The sequence below is a fragment of the Trachinotus anak genome, unplaced genomic scaffold (assembly GCF_046630095.1).
Source record: "Trachinotus anak isolate AG129_WGS33_773 ecotype Australia unplaced genomic scaffold, CSIRO_AGI_Tana_v1 ptg000003l, whole genome shotgun sequence".
Classification (NCBI taxonomy): Eukaryota; Metazoa; Chordata; class Actinopteri; order Carangiformes; family Carangidae; genus Trachinotus; species Trachinotus anak.
This window is the reverse complement of record NW_027273854.1, coordinates 23,683,334-23,707,034: the sequence shown is the minus strand read 5'-3', so window position 1 is coordinate 23,707,034 and position 23,701 is coordinate 23,683,334. Positions and strand designations below refer to the sequence as shown.

At 41.2% G+C, this 23,701-nt stretch overlaps 1 protein-coding gene across 8 annotated transcripts in view; it reads left to right on the top strand.

Annotated features, from left to right (window-relative positions):
• Nucleotides 1-23,701, top strand: part of LOC139618633 (thyroid hormone receptor alpha) — a 108,994-nt gene that overhangs the window by 40,828 nt on the left and 44,465 nt on the right. For 7 of the 8 annotated variants that reach the window (XM_071474734.1, XM_071474737.1, XM_071474732.1 and 4 more), the window contains one exon: nt 69-1,254. The gene's annotated coding sequence lies outside the window, so the exon portion shown is untranslated. Of the gene's footprint in view, nt 1-68; nt 1,255-14,808; nt 15,999-23,701 lie in introns of those variants that run through there. The other variant, XM_071474738.1, reaches the window with a different exon arrangement.

The following is a 23,701-nucleotide window of genomic DNA, read 5'->3' as shown; positions in this document are numbered from 1 at the left end:
CGACAACACAAGTAATAATGTTGTGCTCTGTCATATTCTAACGTGTTGTTCTTTTTGTTTTTCCATAGGTGGAGCCCCTGAAGAAACCTACTCGACTTATTCAGATGGACACTGTCAAACCTGGAGCATTCTCCTTCTTCAAAAGACGCAAGACAGAAAAATACACCCAAGACTGACACCACACAGTTTTACCTCCCACTGTCCTCTCCTCATCCTCTGATCCAGTCAGAGAAAACCTCCTCAGCGGTCTACCTCCCAGAGAAACAGAAAAGGAAAAAAAAAAAAAAGCAATTTATGATTTGTTATCAGTTCCTCTTTTTTTTTTTTTCTTCTCTTCATGCAACATTTCTCCATTTACCTCAGGGATTCTGTCCCACTGCCTACCTCCTCCACCGAAACAGCCAACCCAGTGACTGGAACGCAGAGCAGAAACACACCTGTGACCTCTCACAACCTGTATTGCCTCTCAAACTCTCCCCACTGTACCAGTGATGACCAGCAACGACCTTGGACCTCATAACCCACATGCTCACTGCCTGAATTGTGCTGATCCACACTTGTAGCCTGGACCTTGGGCTAGTTTTTACTGGAAGGAAAAGGGTCATATTGCTGGAAAAGCAGCTACACACTCACAATAGCCTCACTCACATGGCAACTATATACCTCAGCAGACACAGCTTCTAGGTAGACACTATTCAAGGAAACAGAAAGGAACTCTTCAGTAACCCTGGTGCTCAGTCTACCCAGCAGGTAACCTGCTTACTAGCCTGGTGCTTCATTCTACCCAACTCACAGCAGCATCTTCTGATTGCCTTAGAGGCAGGAGTATAGCAACAGTAGCCAAGGAGGCCTCCAGAGAAGAAGAGCGACAGACTCAGGAGCTCCGCTTGGCAGGAAGCTTCACTTCATTTGCTCCTCAGCAAAGTCACATCATGCACGAGCCTTGTGATCTGAGCAACAGCATGAATTAGCAATTGCCCGAGAAGCCTTTGGAGATCACAGAAGAGACTTAGATGCCCTTCCCCCCTCCCACCTTCCCCTCCCACCCGGTGAAGCCTCAGGAGAAATAAAGCGACCCACGGAGCAGGAGAAGTTCGTGGGATCCTTATCAGCTTCAGCAGAGGCAAAGAATAAAAATTAACTTTCTGGCAGATTGAAGTGTAAACTAAGGACAACACGAAGAAGAGCTACACTGTGTGACAGCGGAGAGCGAAGGAGGGAGGAAGCATTACGAATAAAGAGAAGAATGCAGAGGTGAGTTCTGTTTGCTTATTTCCTCTGCTTGTTTATCAGCTGACTCTCTGCTCCCTCCTTCTCTACTCTCTCCTCTTCTCTCCTCCTCTCCTCCTCTCCTCCTCTCCTCTACAGGCTAAGGTGTAAACTATTTATCAGCACTGTGGTGGGGATGAGTGAGATCCATGCTTTGTTGCTTGTCTGTTCATCATTTGCCATTTCATGCTAACGACAAAAGAAAAATACTCTCGTCTTCTTATTTTTTCATTTCTTTGTGTCACTAACTGACATTTAAGTGGCATTTCTGCCTTATTAGATTATAGAGTGGAGACAGACTGGGTATTAAGGAGCACTGTGCAGTAAAGGTCATCAACTGAATGTAAACTCTCCCACAATGTACATATTAGCAAAGAAAACCTCAAACAGAAATACGGACAGGAGTCGGCACAAAAACAAGCCCCAAACAGCCCTGATTGAGTGAGTAAATGTAGCAATAAACATTTAATGCTTCAGTTGGTGAATATTAGTTAATATATTAAATAAAAAAGTCATATCCCTCATTTATGGTTACCTGTCTTGAGAATCTTATTCCCCTAAAGTATTTCACAATAATGTACAGTGGCCCTGAGAGCTCAACACACTGCAACTTAGATAACACATGCAAATAGACAAAACACATTCAGAAAATATCTTCAATAATTTGACAACACGTGCATTGCATGTACTCACAACACAACCAAATACACAGAAGCCCTGCAACCCATTATTGTTTCCTGATTATGTTTGTGTTTTGTCTATTTCATGTGTTTTCCTATGTTGCAGTGCGTTGAGCTCTCAGGGCCACCAAGATCTTTAATTTCTGATATATTACAATATGTTTTTTTTACTATCTGATATTAAAATAGGGATTTAATTTCTGATATATTACAAATGTGTTTTTTTTACTATCTGATATAATAAAATAGGGATCAAGTCAACCAAAAAAAGTCCTGTCAACAAAAACTTTAAAAACTCAAACTGGAAGCTGTAATATATCATAACAATGAATCCACAGGAATACTCAGGCTATCTGGAGTCTGCCAGTGGGTCACGTCCACAAACCAAACTAAAATGAAGAATGAAGTAAAATTCAAGGTGACTCAGTAAGAGACTGATCTGGCTGCAGAAAACTGATTGAGTTGTTCATGTCTCCACAATCTTCACAAAGGCTCAGGAGAGAAGGGACAAGTGGTAAAGAGAGGAAAAAACTGCAGCAGAAAGGTTGTGTGGTCTGATGAGAGTAAAGTGGAGCATTTTAGCTCAGACACTAAGTGGCTTGTGTGTTGAGTCAAGCTCATGATGCACATCAGCTCGTAAGCAGCCTGCCTCCTGTACCTGAGTCTGATAGCAGCACCGAACAGGGATGGATACAGAGGACTCATCTTAAATTGATAAGTGTAGAACTGAGATAATACTGCAGCAGCTGGTCTACTGTAAAATTAAATCATGTTTAAATGATGACAGGTTTCTTAGTGCTGTGCAGCTTCCTGCTGTGGTTACGTTTATTCAGTGGACTGTAGTGAGAGTGGGGAGTTAAAACGCTTTGAAATTTTAACGAACGTTACGTCTGTGTGTGTAACACAGTAACGCTAGCAGCATGTATTTGATGTGTGTTTTAGATACATAATGTCTTAGGCCAAAGTAACTATCATTATGATATAAACAGTGTCAGAGTTACTAACTTCAGAACGTACCACTGCAGCTTTAAGAAAAATACTGTGTGAGCTGCTGTCTGGAGAGGGTTGGTTGTTTTTCCTGTGTTAGTTAGAGAGTCAGACAACAGTGTAGACTGCAAACCCCCTAATTGTCTCTCTCTCTGATGAGCAACAGTTCCCTCAGTATTGATATCATGAAGTAGTAAACAGTACCACCGAGATACACAGCCCCACCCCCTCCACATAGTGATGTATAGAACACAAAGCCAACATCAGCCAACCAGGTGAGCAGCTGGTTTGTGACGGCCATCAGAACACGTTAAGTATTGAGACACTGATTTATAATTAATCAAAAATGATAAGTGACATTGTTTTTCAGATTGTTGGGGTTTTACTCCGTCACTTTAGTGAAGTCTTTTGGTTGAAGTTTTTTTTTGGAGCCAGGTTCAACTTGCTGCCCGATGAAGACCTGATAAACAACTACAACACTGACTGTAATACTGAGGGAGTGAATGAGTGTGAAAGATTGATGCTTGTAGCTGTGGTGAGTCCACCACCACTCCAGGCTGGATACATATCTGGGCAGCTATGAGATGGATGCACAGACATTCACAGTCTCCAGAGGATGAACCCTAATGACTTTAGAGATCCCCTGACTTTTCCTCCAGTGTTGATGTTCGTAGTGTGAAGTAACAGATCTAAACAACGACTGGATGGATTACCATGAAAAGATGTTAAGTCAGTGAGGTACACACATTCATGTCCCCCTCTGGATGAATTCAGAACTCATTTATTATTGAACACAAAAACCACAGAAGGTTCAGTCCTGAAAATTGGTTAAATGTGTGCAAACACTGATGTTAGCATGTGGCTCAAAGAGCTGCTGTGCTGAAGCCTCGATAAATTTAAATTCTTCACTGGTTGAAAATAATTGTGTAATGAATGTGTGATTCAGCAATATATAAATAGATATAAATATAAATAGGTTGGTTATGTGCCATGGTTTGTGATCTGGTTTGTGTCCGTCTCTTCTCAGCTGCTTTTGTCATGTGAAACTCTTTAAACTGCCCTGATCATGGACATTGTGCATCATGTGGATCATGTTGCAACAGTAATGGGAGGATCTTAAAGGAGAAATTACATTGAATATTCTACTTCCAATCTTTAAAGGAATCCCCTGCAAATCTCACCAGATAAACCTCAATCATGCACCAATACGACATTTTGAAAAGGAGATGAGGATTATTTCAGCCAGCAGAGATAATGGAGATAGTGCTCAGCACCGAGAACAGACGAAGATGGATGCGACTCCACCAACAACACAGTCCAAGCCTCACCTCAGACACCCTCTATCTACCCTCCATCATTGATAGTCTCCCCACATCATAACTTGCTCCCGCCCTCTGCTTTTTGTTGCCACGGCAACACATGGCCTTCCTCTGCCACCTGAGGCTTAGATATGCAGTAAGGTATGGAATGCAGAGCCTGCATCAGCTCATCAGATCACTTGTTTATGTGCCAGCACAGTCTGTGTGTGTGTGTGTGTGTGTGTCCCTCTCTGGCCAAATTGTGATTAGAAGTATGGACGTACTTGGACCAATCAGACGGCTTGTTGAAGACTGTATGGTCATGTATACTGCTGAGTGGCCCAGTCCTGCCCTAATCAGGTTTTTTTTTGCAACCGATAAGATCATCTATGAGTTTGATTGGCTGATCCACGGCCAATACCGATAATATTTTGTGTTTTGTTAGAGCAGCACACTTCAAACGAGACACACACATTTTAAACTGCACGACTGCCATCTATAGCCTGAGCTTTCTGACTTTCCTTCATGCATCGAGTCATCGATTACGTCATCGTATGAAATCTGCCCAGCAATTGCATGGATAATTCTGATGCAGCATGTCCCCCTCTTGGGCAGTGGTTCAGAATATCTTTCCCATGAAGGTTTGAACAGTTCTTTAATCACAGGATTCCTGTCGAGCGTTCATCAAAGTGGGGCAAGTGGAGTGAGTGAGTGCAGTTGTTTGAGAGTCATCTTCATGGCACCTTGAAGGGCAGTACACCAACTCAGTTATTTTTCTCATCTCTGATTCCATAATCTTTAAAGTATCTTCAATGGACAGAGTGAGCTAGTTGTTTTCACTAGTGTGGAACACACTGTGACCCAGGTTACACTCTTTGGGCCTTATCTTATGCCTCGCACTAAGTGCAACAGATTGTGTGTGAGCTCTGCAGAGAAGCGTTCTTTCTCACTGCCTCGTAAATCCTCCACAGTGTCTCCCATTCATCACCTAAATTTGTCCCCAGTTTTATAACAAACAGAAGATTTATTCACACTTGTAATCATACAACATAAAATATGTCTAACTCTGTGATTTGTGCCGTTGAGCTGTGTGACTCAATCAGCCCTGCCTTTCCCCACGGTGCACAAGAAGCTGCTGTGTGCGTGTGCTGGAACTGGGGTCACAGGTCAGTCACAATATTTGATCAACTGACCACAAATAGAATCTAACTCTGTGAGAAACACCATTATAACAGGAACCCACCAAGGTGCAAGTGTGCTAGCCTTTAAAGGGAATGGGAGATGGAGCTCAGTTTATTGCATGTTACACCCAAAACACTCCCATGATTAATTAAAAGACTGTGTACAACCCTCTTGAACCCTGCGCCTGGTGCAGCGCCGTTAAAACGGAAATGACACGGGCGCCACACACTTCAGACTGAGCGCTTTGGATCGTTAAAGTAGAGCCTTTATCTCCCTCTAGGTTGGACTTGTGGCCCCTTGTTATTTTGCAGCACTGCCAGTGCACTGTCATTTTCATTGCCTTGGGTTGTAGTTTTATAATGAGTCTAGCTTCATTACCTGCTTAATTGGTAGCTGCACACAGGGCAATTTGGAATCTTTTTATTCGCACTCTCTTGCCTGTTTCTCCGTCCTCACTCGCATTGGTTGACCACAACATCTCTGTTAAAACATGTATGATGTCACTTTATTTTAAAATATGTCAGCCTCATGAAAAAAAGGCCGTTTTCTCCGTATGCCTCTCTGCAAAATGAAAGCGTAGGCAGGTTCATGCACTGTATCACTTGACCACTGGACCATTGCAGCAGCTGTGTTTGTGTGTTCCAGTGTATTTTTACTGTGCACAATGCAACAAAGAACTTAGAGTACATTGTTTTCAGCTCCATATCATGACACCAATATTACAATAGCAGGCAGTTATTGTAAGTATTGAAGAAATTGTTTAATATACTGTATGTTAAATGGATGTTTGTGCAGTCGGCCAATGGACTGTTTATCTTTTCATGTTTTTTGTTCAGGTTTTCCTCCCACTAAACTTTAACTTGAATGAAGTGAGAATATTATCCAGTCATGACAGTCATTAGTCAGATATAGAGCACTGTGCAAAAGCCTAAAACACTAAAGGTAAAGTCCAAAAACAATGCCGGAAATAGTCTTTATTTATCAGCTAACTTACGTCATCTTGTGTAATTGCCAGTGTTGGCTAAAAGGGGATTGGCTACCTTATGTGCTCTGTAAAACTCCACTAAAGCATTGATTATTTACATTTGATAATCGGAGCGTTCACAGTAGAGCAGCTGGTGATGCGTTGATCTTTCTTTTTCCCTTGAAAAGCAGCCAGGTAAAGAAACTGATCAAAGTGTTCTGTCAGTCACTCTCCTCTGCTCTGTTTAATCACGGTGCAGCACCTACAGTACCCAGTGCACGCGTGTGTTGGTGTTGCAAGCATGGGTTACATGTGGAGGATGCCCAATATCAATGATAGTAAGTTAATACATTATTGGCAAAACAAGCCAAATATCGACTTGACATTCTGCAAAGGCAGAAGCTGTCGGCGATCATTCTGATGACCGCTGATCACTGAGAGCATCGTCTAACAGGACAACCCTGAAGTGCAGTACACAGAAAAAACCTTTAGTCAGCCTTGAAAACAGTTACACTGACTGAGTTACATTGACACAGTTTTAAAAGGTTCTTTTTAAGTAGGTTGGTCCGAGCATCTTGGAAAAACCTGCCACAGTTGTCCTGTGGATTTAGGCCGATTTAGCTGCTTCTGTCTCTTCATGTAATCCCAGACTGACTCAATGATGTAATATGAGATGTATTATTGTTGGTACACTGCCTATAAAAGTAGCTCGCTCCCATGGCAGTCTTCATGTTTTATTGCCTTACAGCTGAATCAAAGTCGATTTAATGTGGCTTTTTTTTAAACACGAATCATGAACTCTTGCCAAGATACAAAAGGACTGTCCACCTCTGCATCACCTCCAAGGTCAGCACTGTCAAGATGGATGCTATTGGTCGACAGTACAAATTCAGGGGTCATAGTTAAATTCTATGTGGAAAATTCGTATGGATTACTTTTCACCTCCTCTGTTCGTGTTGATTTCATTCAAATTTATGGATTTTGCCAAAACCTTGTAGCATGCAGGCCTTAAAACCACCTGGTTGCATCAGTGTTGACTTCAGTGTTTCCTGTTGAAGGCAGTGAATACTTCTGTTCAATTTTGGTCATTGTGTGTACAACAATAACACATTAATCTAGGGGAGGAAGTGATGGCACTGTATATCTCTCATATATGACAACTGAACATTAAACCCAGTGTTCTGCACAGAGAGGAAACTCATTAATTCATAGCTATGAGATTTAAAAAACAACAGATGGTCTAGAATTGTGTTAAAAATATCTCACTTCAAGCCAAACAAAAGCAACAGGACCAAAACAGCATTCAGACGCAAAACTGCAGTGGATACTAAAATGTGTGTAGCATGACAAAAAAACTGCATTTGAACATTTTATTTGAGCTGGGGACAAAGTGTGGCTGTAAATGTATATCCATTAAAGGCAGGTTTTGTTCAGGTTTAAACAGTAGAAGAGACCCTCCGTTAAATGGGTAAAGCATAATGAGAGTAGTCTGGGCCAGTCCTCATGTCACCCTGAGCCTCCGCACAGGGCCAGGCAGTGTTATGTTCTCTGCATACATCCAGGTTCATAATTCATGTGATGGGACATGTGAGGAGTCTTCTTTACGGACGGGGTGACCTGAGGCCAAGGAATGTGTTTTGTAACCCACAGTGTCCCGTCTGTCAGTGAAATTACTGAGTTCAAAGAACTGACAGTACAAACCTATCACGCATGTCTACTCACACACATGCACACACGAAATGAAGCTAGCACACAGCTCACATTCAGCTCTTTTCTGCATTCTTTTCTGCAGTTGTCATTTCTTTTTTCTTTTTGACTCTCCTGTTCTCTCTCCTCCTCCTTCAGTCGCTGTCACTCTATTTTGGTCTCCGTTTCTCACCTGCTTCCGTCATCATTGCATTTTTCCAACCAGTCTGTCTTGGTTTCTTTAAGTCTCTCTACCAACTCCTCCTGTCTGCAGTTCTCTGGCCGTGCATACAGGCGCATTGATTGGAACGTAGATGAACATCAAGTCCTTGGCAGGCTTCATTACAGTATGTCAGCATGATCTGAGGCCGTGCTGTCAGCTCTCCTCCTACAGAGGGTCTGCTATACAGTAAATACACCACGACTGACTGACTGACATCAGCTTCAACCGAGGCAGTCATCCTCATCCTGGAATGAATCCAAGATTCAGTGCTTTTTCACCCTCAGGAAATGACCATTATTCTGGAAATCTTGAAAACAGGAAAAGCCTTGATCATTTGAACAGAGGTGTCCCAAATAACCTGTACAGCAGTGATTTTCATCACAGTATGGCTTCCTCTTTACCAGAAACCTTTGAGGCAATGAGAGCTGGAATTCCTGGATTGTAAATGATATTTGGGCAAAGAGCTGAATGGAAGCTGTTAGTTGAAACCTGCAGCTGAAATAACGCGCTACAAACTGTGCTAAACATACACACCATGTAGAAACACAGATATACCTACAGGGGCAAGATAAAGTAAATGAAGCCTTTGGAATTACCTGCATTTATGTATAAATATGTCTTTAAATATTGTCAGAGCTTCATCATAGTTTCATGTTAGTATTGTTCTCGTCCACAGTCATAGTGTGGGTTGGGAAAAGCATGTGAAACCCTCAGCTAGTGACATTAATAAAAGATAACTGGAGTTATTAAACCTGGAATCAAATCAATGAAACAAGACTGCAGGTGTGTGTTAGAGCTACATCACGTTATGAGCTATTGCTATGCTGCCCATACAGGCTAACACAATTCAGAAACAATAATGGTAACACTTCTGGACGAGTTAACAACTGGAACTTACTCACCCTGAACTCTGTGTTCAGGTGTGGATGTCTGTCTTTGAGCTGCTTAGATAAGTCTGAGGTGTTTCCTCATGTGGCACCGTTTGCATTCTGGCTTTTGGTCGTCTACAACTTGTTCCTGATGATCTGCATCAAATACAATACATCTCCAGGCACCGGTCATTGGGTTTTTCATCCACAAGTTGTGACAGACCACACTTACCTCTGCCATTCCATGTGTGGCTGTTACTGTTTCCTGTGTCCACCTTCTTCTCTTCAGGGTTATTACACTGCCCTCGTCAGTCCCAAAGAATCACATCTCCAGTACCCACGACATCTGCGGTAGCTTTGGGACCAAAAGTAAATGAATGGAGTCAGAATTTTGAGGATTTTGGCTTAAACTTTGTACCAAAATATTGGTTCTCGTAACGTCTCTGTCAGAGGCCCTACATTAACAGCACAAATGCAACGACAAGCCGACAGTTGTAGGTCTTTAGGTATGTGTTCGAACAATGTGGGCATCTCCAAGCATACCTAATATGTTGGTTCATTTGTATTGGGTTTCTTCCCAATTAAATTTTTAACCCCATGAATTAGTATAGGAAAGGTAGGTGCTCCTTGGCCCTGGAGCAAACGTTAGGTGGCTGCTGTAAGTAGTAAGCCAGTTAGCCGGACATGCTAGCATTTGAAGCATATTATGCCTCCACCCCAGCAACAGCCAGGGCCCAGTGTTTTCAGGTTGTCCGTCCGTACGTCCCATTCTTGTGAAAGCGATATCTCAGGAACATCTCGAGGGAATTTCTCCAAATGTGGCGCAAACATCAACTTGGACTCAAGGATGAACTGATGAGATTTTAGTGGTCAAAGGTTAGAAGCCAAGGTTGTGGTGACCTCACAAAATAGGGTTTTTGCCTTGCGAACACAATATCTCAAGAACTCCTCATGGAATCCCTTCAAATTTGGCACAAATGTTCAATTGGACTTGAGGATGAACTGATAAGATTTGGGTGGTCAAAGGTTGCTGTGACCACACAAAACACTTTTAAGCTATAACTCAAGACTTCACATCGCAATTATGACACATTTTCACACAAATGGTGTGTGTTTTAGATTAATAGAGAGGTAACCTGAAACTAGTCTGAGTGGTGGAGGCATACACCCGTGAGGCAGTAATTCTAGTGCTAGAGTAGAAACACTCTGTTCAATCAATTCCTTACATTGTTGCTCTTGAGTTTTTGTTGGTTTTAGAAATGCTAGAAAAAAAATACCACCTTCCAAAAGGATCCTGTGACTCATCCTGTTTCAGTGTTGGTCTAAATAATCAGAGTTAATTTAAAACGTCCTCATCAGTCATCAAATCACAAATCCTCTAGGCCACTTTGTACATCATAGCATAGTTGCAGATATCAGATTTTGTTTCTCTCCCTTCACAAAAAGCTGTTTCTATCCATCCGGTTAACATGATTTTATTGCAGTTTCTCTCTAGTTTTTAATTTAATTGTGCAGAATAAAGTCTTTCATATCACAGATTTAAATGTCCTGGGAAATAATTTCCAGAAAATAGGACTTGCATCTTGCAACTTGTACAACATCTTTGTTCACCTGAATGTCAGCTAATTTCCAATTAAGTGTGACACTATGAAGTTTAGGTTTTAAAAACAGCTTTTGAAAGGCAACTCCAGAATAAAGCATGAAGAAAAGTCATTACATTGATTACACATTGCAATATGATTGGATAAATGAGGCCTGGAGATGTTAAACATGTAGTTTTTAATGTGAGATTTTTGTGACACCTTACACCTGGGCTCAGAGATAGTGAAGTGAAATGACGTGAACTCTGTCGACTTCTCCAGCACCAAACAGGAAGCAGTGAATCGAGTTGATAGTGAGCATGGAGGTGACTCCAGGGAGGAGCAATACCGTGAGTCGTTTAATGCCAGGACTGATTACATAAAGGAGGCGAAGGTAATTGGACACGAGGAAAATAATTTAAAAATAAAACAGGAAATAATAACTGCAAAGTCCAAACAGTCATTTTAGGGGAAATCCTTACAATTATAGAGTTCAGTTCCTGACTTTATATGCTTCTAATGTTCTTCTTATTATTATTCATATTGTATAAAGAGCAAAAAAATCTGGAAAAAAAGGAATCTAGTCTTTCAAATTGTGACCCCGCAAAACCTCCCGTCTAAAATCTTATAGAGTGAGACTAAAAACTCTGTGACTTATGACACATTGTCTATAGATGTGAGAGGGTGTCAGACTTCCGGCTTTTAAAAGTCTCCTCAAAGACCAGCGCGTGGTCCGCATTAGGGTAAAATGATCTGCACTGTACTTTAATTGATCCCTGTGGGAAACTGGAGGTCATTGTAGCAGCACTAACAGAAAGACATTAAAATTAGTTTGGAAGATACAGCACAGTGCTGAAAACGAAACAAACCAATGAATATAAATCGAAAACATAAAAAATGTCCATGAGCTTGAAAATGACTCTGGTTCAGTTGACATCTTACATATTTATGAGCCAACAGATGTTTGCAGTTTACGATCTAAATCTGCAGGGCAGTGTAAGGCCATATATGCTGGATGTGCAAATGAGACATGAAAATCAGTAGGACTGAGTTACAATATTTTGCAACTGTGTAGAAGTGTAGGTAAATGTAGAGCATGAGAAAATTATTAAGGCCAAAAGAGAAAGCATTCTCTTTCAGTAAGAAAACACCATATGTTTTCATACACGTATATACTGTGTGTACTGTATATATATTATATTGAAATTAGATTGCACCATTGCAGTATTTTCCCCTGTAGTTTAACTTAAGTACTAAAAAACCAAAAACAGGTGGCTGCAGTTTTAATTTGCATAAAAGTACCAACACCACAATGTAAAAGTAGAAGTCCCACATTAAAATGTCTAAAAACGACTAGACCTCAGGCTGGAGGCATTAAGTCTGTGACAGTATTTCCCGCAACTTGATTGGTTGGCGGTTGGCAGAGACATATAAACCCAAGGTGGTAATTCTAGCTAAAAACGTCTGCATGTTTTTCTAGTCCATGCCTTCTCTTTTGTTGCCTCCTGTGTAATTCTCCAGTGGGATTGTAGATAAGTGTAGTCCATTTTTTTCCATTTGAGAACCAGTCACATTAACTGGCTTGACTGGCAGAGACTTAAGGAACCAGTACCGTCGGCCAACTGCATGACATATTTTTGGGTGGTGGAGGACACTTTTGACATAATTAGGAAATCGAGTGTGTGATTTTCTGGATGTGTGCTGGTCGCTGAGTAAGACTGTGTTATAGTGCATTTGTCCTTTCGTCTGTTTCATTACTGTTCAGTTATTATTACAGATGTTCTGATGCCATTTTTTTCTTCCCAATATCGATTCCAATACCTGAACTCTGAACTCTGTGTATCAGCTGATATCGAGTGCTGATCCGATACCAAAATAATTGAACAGCTGTATACTACTACTATGGATGTGATATGCTTTGTATCATTGTTGTATGGCATGGCTTGAGTTAAACAAGAATGCCATACAATCTTTCTTTTATTATCTAATTTAACTGTTGGTCATAAAAAAATAAAAAATAAATAAAAAAATCAATCTAATAATAAACAGATTTAAAGCCCTGCATACTGTACATGTTGCCTCTTCACTGGTGGGACTTTCCAGTGTAACATGTCACCAAATTGCTGACATATTGCAAACAGCTAATGTTACACTATTTAAATCAATTCTCCTTTGCTGCTCTAAAACAGTAGGTGACTGTGGCTGCACAGCACAACGTCCTGTGTGGGCCACGGTTTTAAAGCAGCGAAGAAGAATTGATTTCCAGGAAAACTGCTGTTTTATCAGGGTGTGAAACTATGAAGTTGATTAAGGAATTACATGGTGTTGAATCAGTGCATTGACTTGTGTACTTGCTGATACATGATCGAGTATTTTAGGCAGCTTCTAATACTAGTATCAGTATCACAACGACTCTAGCTGTAATTCATTGACAGTGATTGCACCATTTTGTCTTAGCTTTTGATATTACAGGTCAATCTGTAGGTGGAGCTGACATTATATATTCTCAGCTGAATGATATTCTATCCGCAGCCCGATGTGAGTTTAGTGCAGACCCAGTGAGAAAAAGCTTAAATTGCTGGGAGAAGATAGATGGAGTGAGGATGAGAGAGAAGCAAAGGTTACAAAACAGAAGCCCACATACATCTCGACTGTGTCGGGCCGCCGGACTCAGTGGGATTCAAGTTTGCTCCAGGTTTATTTCTCAATTCCAATAAGCCACTGCGTTTTCAGAAGGGCTTAAAGTGATAATATCAGATGTTAGATTGGATTGGCGAGGAGCTGAGAGAGGAATTACAGGTCATATATAAGGAAAGGATTAGAGGAGGAAGGGGAGGTCAGAGGGAGGACGGCTGGACCAGAGGTTATTAAGTCCGTCCAATGACTGAATAGTTGCAGCGTTTATCCGCACCACCAACACCGCATCCCTGGGGTCACAGAACTGTTTATCCTCAGCAGCAAAACTCCCAAAGAAGATTGTGGCAGCGATACGACACAGAAAGTGTGAGGTAGCAGGAAAGCAACAGCATGAAGACTTTTTTTCTAACACCAGCAGGTGTTCCGGAAGTGGCGACTGTTACGTGATTCTCTCCTCAGATCCTGTAGCTGTTCCAGTTTATTTGTTAGTTTGTGTGTTTTGTTTTGTTTTTTTTTTCTTTGTGATTCATTCGATTGAAAACCTCCCACCTTTCACTGTACATGAACCACATTTTGTGGCTGAAGTTCTTTATTTAAGGTTTTATTAAATGCACAAAAATTACTTATTTTCATTTGATGGTGAGTGTTGTGAGCAATGTGTGTAATTAGCCACAAGAAAACAGGAAAATCAGGGGGAAGACTGCCACCCTCTGTTTGACATTATGTCTTGTATATTTCCATCTGTTTCTCTGCTTCATGCTACATGAAGATACTCATTTATGCTACATAAAAGGAGGAGAAACACTCATGGATGTGTTTGGTTTCAGAAGTGTTTGGGACACAGTGATGTCCAGGGCTCCTCCAGATTATTCACTGACTTGCATCTGACTTACGACTTATGTTGGAGTATGTGTTATATTAAAGATCGAGACACGTTTTAAGACATACAGTGTAAAACAGAGATGTATTTACATCTAATCTCACGTCACAAAATAGAATAAAATGGTAGATATGCATCGATCACAATTTTCATGACTGTTTCCATTATCAGTTTTACAGTTTTGTTTTTTTCAAAGTAAAAACTGGCCTGCCAGTTTTTTAAGCTATGGTCTGCTGTCAGACAAGAACACATTAAAAAGACTGGGACTGTGCTTGGCAGGAGTCTGGACTCACTCAGAACTGTTGTGGAGAGACATGAGCTGTAAGATCCATGCGATGCAACATCTTACTTTTCTTTAATGGACAATTCATTGACAACTATGTTCACAATAAAACACTGACTATTAACTATTAAATAACCAGGTGAAGGTCTCTCTCTCTCTCTCTCTCTCTCTCTCTCTCTCTCTCTCTCTCTCTCTCTCTCTCTCGCTCTCGCTCTCGCTCTCTGGTAAAAACTTGTAAAACTCTTTTTTGACCATTCATAAAGGACAGATGATTATTAGGGGGTGGTGTTTTTTTTTTTTATTATTCTTTGGGCTTTTTGTGCCTTTATTATAGGACAGTGGAGACTGACAGGAAAGGGGGTAGAGAGAGGGGAATAACATGCCGGATTGTTCCTCCACATCTTCCTTTGACCTTAAAGGTTTTAACAAACTACAGATTTTGTGTCTCCTTCACTCACAGTGAAGGACTTCTACACCGACAACATATTGTGTGTGGGTGTGTGTGTGTTTGTGTGTGGCTGTGTAAACCAATCATGGCCAATCAAGCTGACCGCCAGCATCAGTGCATCTCTAGAATACACAACAGTAAAACAGTGATTCATCAGAAATGACCTCTGTGCTTTGCTGCCTTAACTTCGACTGATGTTCAGTTGTAGCATCATTTCTTGTTAACAGCAGTTGGGGTGACTTTAGTCTGGCGGTGTTCAACTGGCCTAACTTTCCAGTCAGAAAATGCAGCAGCTTCACTTCTCCAGATGTGACATTCATTCCATGTGTGGAGAGTTGTTAATATGACAGGTACATTGGTTGTGTGTATGTGTGTGTGTGGTTTGTGATATACTGTCACACACACAGGGAAATTGTTTCTGAGTCCTGACTATCTTAAATCTGCGCGCAGCCACAGCGAGCTCCACCAATCACAGGCTTAAAACAGCCTCTGCGTGACCTGAGAGTCAAAACCCAGGGGCCACAAACAGACCCTCAATCAGCGGCCTCTGATCAAGAGGTGTAATACTGAGCAAAACATGAATGAACATGAAGATTTGTGTGTGACGACATTTCAGCGAATAAAAGAAACTGAAAGTGCAGAAGTGCAGCAAAAAAAAAAAAGAGGTGAAAATGAAGAAAGAACAGTAAAGCGAAGCTGTTGAATGAATTCAGTCCTGTTTCTGTTTGCGCTTTGGCATCAGATTATGATTGCTCCTACATGTTTCCAGCAGCAGGGTCAATTATGCAGCTGCAGCAGCTTCTGCTGAATGAATAACATCAACAGTGGATGCAGAGATGAGGGGGAGCGCAGTCTTTCTAGCACATCCACATAACAACAGGAGAGGGGAGGCGAGAGGAAGGTCAGCCGTGGCAGACATTCTTGGCTGCCTTCACACGGGCCGATCATTAAAGAGGGAGAGAACGAGCAGGATGCAGGCAAAGAAGGAGAGGTGGAGCTTTGATTTCAGAAGGTCAGTCTCTGCTTGTATGTGACCTCAGTGTGTGTGAGCTTGTTTATACCTTTAAATTAAAGACTAATGGAACAGAAATATTCATTTAACTGTGAAGATGTGATGTAAATTGTCCAAACTGTGTCCACAGTCCAGTATGTGTTTGTTTCACTCTGCTCAAACTTTGTTGGCTTTGACAGAAACACGGAGGCTTCGTCTGCTGTTTTCACCTCCAGTTCCAACCTCTCTGTTATTTCTGTCCACAGTACATCTGGACTTTTCTTCTATGTCCTAGCTTTTTTTCAAAGGCTGAACTGCAACAGCAGGGTCGGCCCATATAAATGTCTATGACTGACTGAAGCTACATCCACAATTCCAGTCCAGAGTATTTGCGCCTAAAATACTGAGACTTTCAGAAACGCTGTTGGCCTCATTTTAGTTTGAAAACTCCAGGGTTGAGTTGTAATCTGGACACCCCCGATCGCTCCCTGATTGGGTCTGTCAGCCTCGACTAGGTGGTGAAAGCAACGTGGATAAGGAAATACAAGCATTGCTGACCTTGTTGTCTTTGCTGTTCCTTCAGAGTATTTTGTGCAACTAACCAGCTGCAGAGTAGACAGTCTTGTTCCTGTTTACATGCCCACTGTACATGATTGGTCATGTTTGTGTGTGTTTTCAGGTGTGTTAGTATGCACACAGATCATCTCTGATACAGAGCTGAAACAGTTGTCTGGGCGGAGATCGTTTTCATTTTAAACGTTAGTCAGGATTTTAGCAGCGGCAGAGCAGCAGCTTGGAAGTGAACATGTGGTTTTAATGGGCCACATTTCAGTCACTGTTTCTAACTTCATACAAACTGACAAAACAAACAGAAAAACATGTGAATGATAGTAACAACAGTAATACAACAGTAACAACAGTGATAACATCTTTATTGGGAATTTGGCTGCATTAAAATACTGTATATATGAGCACAGAGAGGAGGAGAGAAGCAAACGGATACTGACTGAAACTGGCTGAGGCTAGGCTGAATATAAATACGACTCAGTGACATCACTTGTTTACAGCGGTTCCACGACATATCCTGGCTTTTGACCTCGTCTCGTTTCTGTTTAAACTATTTTTTCTGTACATCTATGACAGAGGTTTTTCTGTTCCTTCCCAGTGAAGTGCAGAACAGGAAAAGTTTCAGGTTGGATGCAGAGGAAGAGACATGAGGGAATACAACAAACTTATTTTTATCACTTTATCCACTTCCAGCCTCTGGATTACACAACATGTGGTCAGTCAGGACCAGCACTGGTCTCAGACAGTCCATGATAGAGACGTGGTCAGCAGCAACACCTCATGACAAAACATCCAAACAGGAGAAGGACCGAAAACATGCAGCGGTGTATTACTTTTCTACTGGTCTTTCTTAAAAATTGGTCATTATTAATTATCAGTAATTATCAACATTGACTGATATGATGTGGAAATCACCCAGCACTAATCCAAAGTGCATGAAATGCCCCTTTATTTAGTCAGTGTAGGGGCATATATGTATTATATATAAATGCAGTACAAGCTAGTGCTGATATGGTTCATTCAGAAAATTAACTCACAATGGTTCTGCTCAGTGGCTCTTCAGGAGCTTTCAGTCCCAGATCCCATGATCTTCCTGAGCTGTCAAGAAAATGCAGATGTTCAAGTTTCAAGCTGTTGAAAAAAAATCATAAAAATCATAAAAGTCATTAATTAAACTAAAGTGTGAAACATTCCACTTTTTTCTCATCATGCCAGTGGAAATGAAATAACATGTTAAATAAGTGAGTTACAGACTAGTTTGTGACACTTTACAGTCTAAATGATTAATTGAGAAATTCATTAATATGTTCGTGCATAATGAATGTCACCGTTACCTACAGCTCCAGAACAAGCTTGGTCAGATGATAAGTCGTGTGAGGTCGTTCCTCCCCTGGGTTTCGACCCACTGCAGCGTCATCTGAGATAAGTCTGTACGTTCCTTTCATCTGTGTGGACGAGCAGGTGGACGGGGCTTACTGCATCCACTCGCCTCAGATTAGAATCAGGACCGGGTCAGCAACCTCGACAGCCTGTGTGTTCACATCAACAGTCACTGTACATGTCCTGAGAGTCACCTTAGAAAGTAACTTAACACTAAATCCACTTGTTGAGTTAGTTAATAACCTGTACAGTAGGACTGCAGCTATCAGTTATTTTAGTAATCAAGTATTCTTTCCATTATTGATCATCTATTCTACCCATTATTGATTGTCCATTGATTAATTGGATAAGAACTACTTTTGTCTAATTAAAGAATAAGACATAAGAAAACAATAGAATATATAAAATATATAGAGCATAAAGGTCTGTAACTGGTGAATTTAAAAATGTATTGCTTAAATTGCTACAATATTATCTGTCAAAACTAAAACCAGCTCACTCGTCCCTCCTGTGTCTGTGGTCATGTGATGACATCTCTCTGGACAGAAAAGTAAACTCACGTTTAAATAAACCCACTGAAGGCACTGCCCTCCACCATGTTTTGATCTTTGACTGACACAAAAGAAACCCACATTGTTTTTTGTCTATGAGGCTACATCGACACTACTACATTAGTTTGAGAATGGCATTTTAAAATTAAAATGTGTCTATGTCATCATTCCCAAAGGTCTCCGTTTTTGCCCGTCCAGACTACAACGCAGCCCAAGGGTTTTCAAACTGAAACGGGGCCGGCAGCGTTTCTGTTTTCAGGGCTCAAAAGCTCCAGAGTAGTGTGGACGGGAGGTGAAAATGTAGCAAAACAGATGCATTTTAAAATGAAAACGTATCAGTGTGAACGTAGCCTGAGACTGTTGCTGGTTGATGCTACAGTAGGCATGAGTTAAATTAATGACAGTAATCGACCATGGTTATATAGATAATTAAAATTAGAACTGTAATATTAACAGTCATTTTTACTGTGAATTACAGTGAAACCAGTAACTGTTTCACCTTTAACGGTGACTACTGAGCTGTCAGATGGATTAAACTTATTTAACTTTTATGAATCGAGATTCTTGAGGAATCATTTAAGCCCTAATCTACATTTTCTATTGACCCTTGTCCTTTTTCATAGTGTTCAAAAGTTTTTTCAATTCAGTATTTCAATAATTCTGCCATCGACCATCTGTAATGTGAACACAATAATTTCACTGTTGCTGCTTTCAGTATCGTTGGGGAGGAAAGGTGCTCTGGGTCGTATGAGTGAAACGTGAGTGGTCACTGCCCGACATACAAAACACAGGTTTCCAGCCAGTTGTTGAGCAGATTTGAACCAAATTTCCTGAAAATCAGCAATAGAAAACATGAATCCACCCACTTTAACTCTATAGCTGTCTTTGCTGTTCCTCCTTCATGGTACTTTCTGCAACTAAGCGCCTGCAGAGTAGACGATCTGCTTCCTGTTTACACCAGCATGCACATGCCCTGTGTGCGTGAATGGTCATGTGATATGCATTTTCAGGTGTTTTGGCATGGATGGAGCTTATTTCTGACAGAAAGCTACAACGATGTTTAAAACGCTGTTTTCAAATGAAAATATATCAGTGTGGATGTAGCCTTAGACACAGGAAGACGGGAGCAGCAGTGTGACAGAGCTGTGGTAACTTAGGGATGGGGATGTTGTCCGAGTTTGAATTCGAAAGTGGTGCGTTCAAGGTAAAACAGGCCATTAAGGCGATATTTGACCATTACTTAATGACCTGCTCACACACACAGTTCACACTCAGCTGGATAAATATTGTGTATCATCAGCATTTCCAAGTAATATCTCTGCTACTTAAACAAAAGCTAAAAATGCGACCTTCGCATGTTGAGTAGTTATCACTTCTCATGGATTCTCGTTTTTCTTATTCATGAAGCTGATTTATTCCTCTCTCTTCACACAGAAATACTTTGAAATCACATTTTATTGCTCACAAAATGTCACTTACTATACAGCAGCGCCTTTACTGTTCACACATCACCTGTCAGCCACACAGGTGGCGGGTGAACTCGTCAAAGAACAGAGACGAGGGTGGAAAGGGGAAGAGGTGAGCTGGATGTGAATCTGTAAAGAGGAGAGACATGTTTTTATTGTAGCAAAGAGATAAATAGATAGACATTGCTCCCACACACACACACACACACACACACACACACACACTGAGATGCTCTCTAAAGTCCACACACAGATGCAAACTAGATGGGCATATATGCATGCTAACTCATTAGTGCACACACAGCTGTGAGCAGACACCCACAGACACATGAAGTCGCAGAAATATATGCACACATATGCACATGCAAGAACCCCCCCCCACACACACACACACACACACACACATACATTCCCATAGGTCGGTAATTACAGTCACTGGCAGAGAAGCAGCAGCCATACATAGTCAATGAGAGCGGGGAAAACAATGAACACACTGAGCAGATGATTGCTGTAAATAAAAGAATTGGAAGTGGAGCGAGGGAGGAACGGAGGAGGACATGATGCCGCTGGCACAGAGTGAAACAGGGATGGAAAAGAACGAGGGCAAAAATAAAGAGGAGTGATATCAAGGAAGGGGAGAACAGATGCTGAAAAGAGGGGGGAGAAAGTGAACTTGGAATTAAGTTTCAGTCTTTTTTTCCACATCTGTGTCAGTTTGAAATATTCACGAGTAAACTGTTTCACCACATGTTCGGAGCAGTTTGGCTGAAGGAACTTTTTATTTAATCAAAGTGTCAGAGGGACTGTGCTAATTCCATAAGGAGGAGATGATGGGACAGAATTAGATTGACAACAGCAAAAATTTCCAAAGTGACCTTTAAACACTTTACTGTGATCTCCTCTGCCTGGACTGTCTGTGCTTTAGCACAGACACCCTGTTTCTTAATGTCTAGAAATTGCACAGACTTCATACTCATAAAGGCTGGAATCCACTTACTCTTTCCAAGTGATAACTGTAACAATGATGTCCATTGAGAATAAACATCCATAAATCATCTTCATTGAAATGAAAATAAAGACAGGGTAAAACTAGAATTACCACCTCGCAGTGCCTCCACCACTCAGACTAGCTTCAGGTTACTTGGTTTGACTGCAGTTTCTAAGGTCAAGAATGAACTTGATGTAAAAGCTGTAAACACAACATTAACTTACATGGACTCGTATCACCATATAAACTTGGACTGGTGAACCTGTTCGCAAACAGTCGCCTATTCACACATTCAGCAAATTCAGAGCAACCTTGGCGTTCTGTTGAAGTTGTGTTTTTGGTTACCTGATTGATGAATGCCATACTCCGTCTTCTTTTAGCTCGGTGGTGATCTCCACCTACTTCTGAGAAAAACGTCTGTCTCTTTAGCTGCTCAGAGCCAGGAAGACTCGGAAAACAGAAACCCTGGAATAGGCTTTAGTTTTAGATAGCTTGATGTTATTATTCAACGTACTTTTAAAGTAGCAATAACTTTGATGCTGCACAACAGCTAAATGGCTTAAGTTGATATGGCTAACCTGTTCCAAAGCCTAAGAGTTTCTTACTAACCCATCATGGTACCAAGAACACTTATATTTACCCTTTTGTTTGGTGATGGTCAGCTAGCATACAGTGGGTTTATGATAGCTCTCTTGTGAAAATAGGACTCTGATGAGAGTGACCCAAACATTCAAATTTGGAGCTGTAACGTCAAAACAATGAGCTGAAAGATGCCAAAACATTCATAGAGCTGAAGCTACTCACAGAGTCTAAAACTTGATCATTGTAAGTCATTTGATCTGTTGCCAGTGTAAAAACTGTAAAAACTGATTAGTGCATCTTAAGGTTTAAGCAAACATGGATGTGAAGTCCTAACAGTACAGCAGATGAAATTGAAACAGCTGCTGAGCTCAGGTCAGTCAGACATCTCCACCTGCTGACTGTGTAACACTGTTGAAAGGTCAAAAAAGGGACTAGTTATTGGACCTTGAGTTGAGATTGTCTTGTGTAAGAACTGCTTCTTTATTGCAGTGTTTGCATCACCGTAACCGTGACAGAATGGTGAAGCAAGACAAACATCAAAGGAGTGATTTAACATAGATAGAGGTTACATGACGTCACACTGACGCTGAGCAGAGACTGGGGCATAAGTGTAAAGGATGAATATCTTTCCAACTACTTGGCACAACACAGACATTCATGTTTCTCAGATTATGTATATTAAAGGTCCCATATTTTACACTTTTCCTGTGATTTATTTAAAGTGTTGATCTCCATAACAACAGGTCAGTCAGCCAATCAGGAGAGAGGATCTGAGCCTCTCTTTTGGTTGGTTGACTTGGGCATGACTGAGAGCAATGACTGCTTTGCTGTGACATCACAAAGTTCCAGAAGTCCTGACGGTTTAGACTGTATGGGACCTTTAATTACTTTGACTTTGATGACCATGAGGTAGAATTTTGTAGTTTTGAGTGAAATGTCTCAACAACTGTGGGATTGTTGGCCCTGAAGTTTCACATGAATAACCTTGACAATCCTTAAACTTTTACTTTTTCTAGCATCACAGTCAAATAAAACTCTGCTAAGATTGTACTAATATGGCGTATTAGCATTGCCATTCCGAGCCTGTTAGCATCATGGACGTGGCCTCACAGAGCCGCCAGCTTGGCTATAGACAGTCTGCCCAACATCACACCCTAACTTCACAACAGTCATTTACTTCTTGCACTGATATAATCACCTTAGCCCAGAATACCCTAATCGTTTTACCCTGGCTCGTCTCACTAAGTCCTGCTTCTAGCCCCACGCAACCCGCTGATCTATCAGATCTCTGCTCAAGGTATCATTAAGCAGCTGATGTGGTCCCACATGGCGTGCTCAGCCAGGATATACATTTGCTGACGTGGGCTGTATACAATACTCACAAAAACAGTCGTATCACAGATCGTTCCGAGGCCACCCATACATGCACCCAGTGAACTGACGGTGTCCAGATATCAGCTCTTAGAATGCTGGGTGGTGTTTTTCTTCAGGAGAGGCCGCTGCAGGAGCAAACATCACCTGTTTCAGTCAGTTGTTATTAAAACGGTGGAGGTGTCTCCACTTTTGATGATGAATTTTGAGAATATTTTCCTTTTCAAAACAAAAGCTATTCATTAGCTATTCATTTTATAAAATGCAAGATCTTTAGTGTTTAGCACCCTAAAAGATGTAGTGATACAGGAAAATACATTAGACGCCAGAGTTCATCCTTGACAGCTGACAACATAGTTTCACACCAAGAGCCATTTAGTGGGTTTTCTGGAGCTTTCAGCTTGGAGCATCTCAACTTTTATTCTTGTGTGTACAAGAACTCTCCAAAAGGCTCCAAATCTACTATACGATGTCCTGACAATTCAGGAAACTTGGTCTGCTGATGAAGATCATGTGATATGATTGAAGGGCTAGTGAATGGACTTTTTCTTGGACATTTTTAATGGATAAAGTGTGCAGATTGAAGAGGTTTTTTTCCCTTTGACTTTTGTTGGTGGACAATAACAGTAAAAATGTTGACCTTAATGCCCGCTGGTTGTGCTCCACCTTAACAGTGATTATAGAGAAAGTGTGAGTGGTAAAGTGGAAGAAAGTAGAGAGAGGTGATTTAGAGGAAAGAGCTGAAGAGGGAGAGGTGGGGGGTGGGGGCGCAGTTATCTTTGATCATGCTTTGCTGCTTCTTCTCTCCGTCTGATCAGC